Raw genomic sequence first — 8,001 nt, forward strand, 5'->3', positions numbered from 1 at the left:
TAAAATTCGAAAATTTTTTCTAAAGCCTCCAGGGGACTTCGTTTTCGCACGAAAAAATTTTATGTGCCCTTATTGCATCCGGACCCACAATTGTATTAAGTAGAACAATTATTGTATTTTTTTCTTAATTGAAAAATTTCAAATTCATTCTTTAGAACTGGAATATTTGAGACTGGAATAATATTTGGAATTTAATAAAAGCCTTTGATTATAAATATAATATTTTGAAGTTATTTAAAAATTAAAAATAGTTTAATTTTTTAACATTCAAATCTGGAAATTTTAAAATTGTGAACTGATTCTGGATTGTCTTGTAAAATCAATTACTATTCATTTTTTCATTCTTAATGTAAAATTCAATTGTTTAAATAATGAATTAATTTACATTCACAGTTGATCAACTAAAAATGTTTGTTATTCAAAATCTTCGATTTTAAGTGCTTCTAATTTTTAATTATTCAAGCTTTTAAAATTGAAATTTTAAATTCTTTGAATTAAAATATATGCTTAAAATTAAAAAATCTAAAATTAAAATGTTTAAAGTGAAAGATTTTCGGTTTAAGCATTCTAAACTGAATGATATAAAAATGGGTAAAAATCATAATTCAAGCTATTATTTTAAAAACGGTTGAAAGCATGCAAAATATTTATTTTAATGAAAAATCTTGTTAAGCAAAACAAGAATCCAACGACCAAATTTGGACCACAACGAAAAAAACGAAAACCAAAAATCCTATTGTAATCTGAAAACATTTTTAAAAAAATTTTCGGAAAAAAATAAAAAAGAGGAAAGAAAAATGAGATTCTTAGGTATCAAAGAGAGAGCACCTGCTCGTGGGTGCTGTCAATTTCTACCACTTAAAATTTTCTTGCCTTAATAAGGGTACTGTACGAGTACCGAAACGTTGGCAATGCTAATTTATTTATTTATGTTTTTTATTTTTATTTTATTGTAATTTCATGGTCATAAAAATAAAAAAGGCAAAAGAAAGAAAAAGAGAAGGAAGGGGATGTGGTTGGCTGCCTTCTCATTTTGCTTTCCTCTTTTTTATTTTTTTCCGAAATTTTTTTTTTTTTTTTGGTTTTCGTTTTTTCGTTGTGGTCCAAATTTGGTCGTTGGATTCTTGTTTTGTTTAACAAGATTTTGCATCAATTTGATTATTGGACGTTAAACGGGATTTTTAATTTGGATTTTGGTCTAATTTAAATTGCGTAAATATTTATTTTAGAAATTTTGTAAAATTTTCCGTCAAAAAAAAATTCACTGCCATTTTCCCGGTCTCATAAAATTACCGCTCATTTTCTGGTTTCCAGTTTTTCCGTTCCAGCAGCTACCCTGAAATTCCTACCGAAATTTGGAAAAGTGCTGTGGTATCTATTAACATGTTTTTGAGATGTTGACCCTCTATCTGTTATGGACGTTTTCCTAAGGGTGAGAATGTAGATACCGAAGGTCTGAAGAAAGAGCCCAATTTCCCTCGATTACGCATATGCTATTGTTTTTCAAATTTCGTTTTCGGAACGCGTACTCAGGATACATCATGTGGCGACGATCTGTATGTATGGTAGCGAAGAACGAATCGAACTCATAAGCGGAGAGGAGGTAAAGCCCTAATAAAAATTCCTATCGCGAAAGCGATAAGAAGGAAACTCTTAGCGATCGAACTGTTCGGGCACAAAATTGAATTGGTAAAAATCCGTGAACCTTTTGTAAAGGGTGCATCCACCAGACACTCGGTATAAGTGAACGCATCTGAGAAAAAGAACTTATTTGAAGAATGCACAACTTGAGGAATAAAAACGATTACCAAGGCTGTAAGAAAAGTAAAAACTGGAAATTATAAAATGATTAATGTCATATGAATTATCTAAACGAACTTTTTGGAGCAAGAATGCAGTTGTTTCTACTTCTTGTCCGACCGTCGATATGAACGCAAAATTTTAGGAAAAGTTTCCTTATTACCTTATTTTGGTCTTGCAGTCCAATTTAAAAATGAATAAAAAAATAGAATAAAAAAACGGTAGAACCTAGATTATCCGGCCTTCGATTATCCGAGATTCCGCGTTATCCGAGGCAACGGGACTCATTCAAGCACTCCGCATTAACTGAGCTGTATGCTCGGATAATACGGAGAATCATTAATAAAACAAATGAAGCTGCTAAGCCTAATTCTGAAAGCGCGCAGTAGTTTGCAATTATTAATAAATTAAAAAGATAAATCCACTTTCTTAATTTTTTAAATTTTATTTTAGTCATCACAGTACTTATTATCGTCAAGAAAGGTGAATAGGTCACTTTTTTCTAAAATAGGTGAAAAATAGATGATAAACAAATGTTAAATAAGACAAACAAGTTGTAATTTGTTGTAAAACGAAAGATGCCCAGAAGTTTTTTTCTTTCATTAAAATGGCCACCCTGAAAATGGAGTATTTACATTTCCACTGAGAACTAATTTTCAATTAAAAACAAAAAAACTATTTTTTTACAAAACCATTTAATTGATGACAACATAGTTAAATCCGTTACCAAATTGATGATTAAAAAAAATATATATATGAATAGTCTGCATTTTTAAACCATAAAAGTTCAATTTTCAACCAAAAAATGAAGCAGATGAATTTCTACTGAGAAAAATTAATTTTTAATTTAAAAAACGATAAAAACGAATTTTCTACAAAAAAGTTGAATTTTATACCAAATTTTTCAATTTTCAATAAAATAGTTTCATTTTCAACCAAAATAGATAAATCTTCAACTAAAAACTTGCATTTTGAACCAAAAAGTGGTGAAATTTCTACCAAAAAGTGAATGTTGTACCAATAAAAAATGTTCAGTCAAGAATGAAAAATAATGTTAAGCAAATTGTTGAATTATCAACATAAAAGATAACTGGTACAAAAAACAAAAATTGGTACAAGAAACCGTCGTGGTCGGGGCGGTATTTAAATTATGATTCTCACCATTTGTTCAGTCAAAAAATTGGTGTAATGAAAGGTTTAGTAGATAAGTGCATAAAATTAGGTAATGTTAAATTTAGAAAAGAAAATTTATATAATTTAAAAGTTACGTTGTTGCAGAATAATTATCCACTTTCGTTAATAGAAAGTGTTATTGAAGAAATAATTCACGAAATTTACAAAAATACAATAAAACAGATTTATAGGTTAAATTACCTTATGTTCAAGGTCTTTCTGAAAGACTAAGACGTTCTTTGAAAAAATTTAACATCAACGTTTATTTTAAAAATAACCACACTTTAAATCATTTTCTTCTGAATAAAAAACATTCAGAAAAGGTTGAAAATTTATCAGGTGTCGTATATTTAATAGAATGCACTTGTTGCAATAAAGTATACATCGGTGAAACTGGCAGAAGATTAAAAACTAGAGTTGCTGAGCATAAGAGAGATTGTGAAATTTCAAATTTAAACACTGGTTTGTCTCAGCACTCATAGAATTTTTATCACTTTTTTGTTAATTTTAATAATATTAGAATTTTATTAGGGGGAAAAAACACTTATAAACGACGAACTATTGAACCTATTTTTATCAAAAAATATCATAAAATTTCAATTAATCTTCAGGCTGAAGTATTAAATATAAACCAGATGTATCAATGCATTTTACATTAAATTTAATATTTCAACATATAAAAAAAAACTGTTCAATCAACTAAATTCAATTCGAAATTTTACATCCTTTGAGTTTTGGCGCGATATTTTTCATTTGTGGTTCCAAATTTCGAAAATGACTTATATGTTTTTGAACGCGTTTAAAATCAATGAACATTAATTTTTAGAACATTTTTTGACAGTTAAAATGTAACTTTTGACAACATATTTAAATTATAGATAATAACAAAAATATGTTTTTATGTTTCTAATTGGTTATTATAATTTAGTTTTTAATTTATTGTATGTAAAAGAAAAACACTTTGTATTTTAGAAAAGGAATTTTTTCATGGTGAAGGCCCGCAGTGAGAGCCGAATTTTTGCTTGTTTTAAATTAGACTTTAAGATCGAAATAAAGTAATAAGAAAAGTTTCCTTCAAATTTTGAAATGATTAATATCGAGATAAGACACACGGTGGAAGTTTTAAACAAAGGAGAAAAATCCGGGTCATTTCCCGGGTTTTAACCGACTCGAAAAAATTTTTCACGGTCAAAGAAATTTTTTAATTCAAACTCTAAAGCTAATAAATTTTCCATATTTTGAAATAATAAAAACTGAGCTACAAATTAAACCAGTACAAAGTGGTACTATTGTGTTTAAAACCTTTAAAACTGAAGTTTAAACATTTTCTAATTCAATCAATTCTGTATTACAAGAATCAATCAGAGAATTTTTTAAATGTTCAAAATTATATCACTTTTAGCAATTTTAAGCTAAAAGCGTTAAAAATGGAACGATTACATTTTTTACACACTGAACACTTCTTAAGTTAGAAGCTAAATAATTTTTATTTTAAATAGTTCAAAAACCTTAAAATGCTTCAAAATTTTATTTCAAAATCTTGAAACATCTAAATGTTGTTTTACATTTTTAAAAATTTTAGATTAATTTTAAAATATTTTCAGAACTTGTAAAAAAAACTTCATTGAAATGTTCCACATTCATTTTGATAATTTTGTAAATCTTTCAAAATATTTTAAAATATTCTCTTTAAAAAATGTTCAAAATAAAAAATCATTTTCAATTTTGTTAGGAAATGTTTTTTATGCTTCCGAAGCCTTTCAAACTTCCTAAAAGCTTCCAAATTATTTATAATTATTAAAAAAATGTTAATAATTTAAAAATTTTTTTAAAAACTTCTAAATATCTTCAAGTTTTTAAAATTTTTTCTAAGAATAAGAGATGTTCCATTGTTATTTATACACCAAAATTAAAAAATTTGACATACAAATTAAATCTGTTCAAACAGAACAATTAAAATTGTAACGTTCGAAGTTTAGTTTTTGTGTTTAATTTTAAATATTAAATTTAAAATTACTGATTTTTTAAATGAATAGTCAGGTATTTCTAAATATTAAATTGTTTTTTTTCCTAATTAAAAAATTCAAATTTAATGCTTTAAAACTAATTATAAACTGATTCCAAATCGTCTTGTAAAATCAATTATTATTTACTTTTTGAATCTTAAAGTACAGTTTAATTTTAAAAACCATTAATTAATTTATATTCACAATTGATCAACTAAAATTTGTTATGCAAAATCTTCGATTTGAAACGCTTCTAATTTTTAATTGTTCAAGTCGTTAAAATTGCATTTTAAAATTCCTAAAATTAAAATTTAGATCAGAAGTCTGAAATGGATAATTTTTAAAGTAAAATTTAAGATTAATTTTCATATAAAAAGAATAATTTTCTATCGAAAAATACAATTTTTCAACAAGATACATAAATTTTAACGAAATAGATGAATTTAAATCAAAGCAGATCAATTGTCAAAATTATAAATCTTCTACTGAAACAGTTGAACTTTCAACCAAAAGAATAATATTTTGTACTAAAAAAGATAAAATGTCAACCAAAAATTTTCTTTTATCCAAATAGAAAACTAGTTTTCATTCAAATAGTTCTTTTTTTAAACCAAAGAATTTAATTAAAATGATAAATCTTCAATAAACAAAATAATTTTCAACAAAAGATTTTATTTTTCAACGAAGCAAATTAGTAAATCTATTTTCAAATTAAAAGGTGAATTTTCAACTTAAATGATAAATATTTAAGTGTAATACTTGAATTTTCAACCGAAACGAAGAATTTTTAAACAATGAGATTAACTCTCAAAGAAACAAATTATTTTCTAACAATGAAGTTGATTTTTTAACTAAATACGGGGATTTTGTATCGAAAAAAATGAATTCCACCAAGTAATTTTATTTTCGACCTAAAAAATGAATTTTCACTAAAATGATAAACATTTAACTGTATTGCTTAAATTTTTAACCCAAAAGAAGAATTTTGAAGCAAGCTGATTAACGTTTAAAGAAAAAAAATCACTTTCTACCCGAAAAAGTCGATTTTCAACTAAATACATGAATTTTTAACGAAAAAAATTAATTCAACCAAATTAATTTTACTTTCAACCTGAAAAATTAACTTTTACTGAAATCATAAATATTTAACTGAAATACTTGAATTTTGAATGCAAAAGAAGAATTTTAAAGAAAGGAGATTAACATTCAATGAAAAAAAATCATTTTCTACCCAAAAAAGTAGTTTTTGAATAAAATACGTCCATTTTTAACGAAAAAAAATGAGTTCAACAAATTAATTTTATTTTCAACCTGAAAAATTAATTTTCACTAAAATGATAAATATTTAACTGCAATAATTGAATTTTCAACTTAAGGGAAGAATTTTTAAACAAGATTAACTTGCAAAGAAAAAGATAATTTTCCACGAAAAAAATTGATTTTCAAGAAAATAGTTGAATTTTCAATTAAAAATGATAAATTCTCATACAAATTTTTGTGTCTTTAACAAAAAAAAAGATCAATATTTATCCAAAATGATGAATTTTCAAACATAAAAATTAATTTTCTATATAAAAAGTGTAATTTTTTAAAAAGTAGGATAAAAATTAAAAAATTTAGAGCATTCACTAATTTTTCGGGACAATTGTTTTTAGATACATTTTCAAAAAATTAATTTAACCCGATCAGGTTATTGCTTTTTTGGTACATTCTCAGGATATCGTGGGTCATTTCAGACCCAAGGCATGTTAAAACGCTCAATTATCAATAAAACCTCTGGCAAATGCAGACATTTACTAATAAAACCATGGGTCTGAAACGACCCTCGATAAGGGGACGCGGTTAAATTCTAAGAGGGAAAAATCAATAATAAATTTTGATTTAATTAGAGTAAACTGAGATAATACGCGTTTATAGATAAAGTAGAAATCACTTTTATAAATTGAACAAAATTATTAAAATAACGAAAACTTGAAATTTGATGAAAACTCCTGTTAAAAAAAAAAAAAACAGAATCCAACGACCAAATTTGGACTACCACAAACACACAAAAACTCCTATTGTATTCTGAAAAAATAAAAAAAATCATTTTCGCACAAAAATAAAAAAAAGAAAGAAAAATAAGAAGGCAGCCAACCACATCCCCTTCATTCTTTTTTCTTTCGTCTTTTTTATTTTCATTATCTTTATTACTACCTACCTTCTTATTTTTCTTTCCACCTTTTTATTTTTGTCCGAAAATTTTTTTTTATATTTTCAGATCACAATAGGAGTTTTTTTGTTTGTCTGTTCGTTGTGGTCCAAATTTGGTCGTTGGATTCTTGTTTTTTTTTTATATTTTCTTTTAACGGGAGTTTCCATTAATTTCATTATTGGACAATAAATAGGACTTTTAATTTTGATTTTAATCTAATTAAAATTTTTTAAATGTTAACTTCAACTTTACTGCGATCAGAAGTAAATTCCCTATCATTTCCCGGTCAAGCCCCCCCCCCCCAATTTCCACGTGGTGTGGATGGCCACTTTCGTATTCTGGTTTATAAACAGAAGATTAGGGACCCCGCCAACCGGAATTAAATAAACCTTCTTCTGAATGACCTCATCAGTGATGCTTTATTTTGTGCACCAGCTGGAAATTGGCAATCTAAATTCTGAATGTCTGAAATTCAGCCGTTGTTACGATCGCGAGTACGTCTCTCACAATAAATTAGTGGGATAAACCCACCGGTCAAATTTTTCGGTTACCCAGGACACCAGATGTCCGGCGTAATTCTCCGTTATCTATGCACAGACTCTCCTTTTACTAGAAAGAAGGGTTGCAATGGTGGTCGTAATGGCGCATTCGCAGGAGACCTTTTTGGGTGCGTGACGATCGTGAACTCGTTTCGCGCTTCCCTGAGCCCACCAGTCAGGTATCCCCGGTGCCGTTTTTAGATTTAACCTAACAAAATATGCAAATTGACGGCGGACGACGCGGCGCGGCATTACCCGGGAGATTCCTTGAGAGGAGAGAGGATGCCCG

The 8,001-nt window shown here is 27.1% G+C and overlaps 1 long non-coding RNA gene across 1 annotated transcript in view; it reads right to left on the bottom strand.

Annotated features, from left to right (window-relative positions):
- Window positions 1–8,001, bottom strand: part of LOC117182060 — a 427,109-nt gene that overhangs the window by 127,348 nt on the left and 291,760 nt on the right. The window lies entirely within an intron of this gene.

This window comes from Belonocnema kinseyi, chromosome 10, assembly GCF_010883055.1.
Source record: "Belonocnema kinseyi isolate 2016_QV_RU_SX_M_011 chromosome 10, B_treatae_v1, whole genome shotgun sequence".
Classification (NCBI taxonomy): domain Eukaryota; kingdom Metazoa; phylum Arthropoda; class Insecta; order Hymenoptera; family Cynipidae; genus Belonocnema; species Belonocnema kinseyi.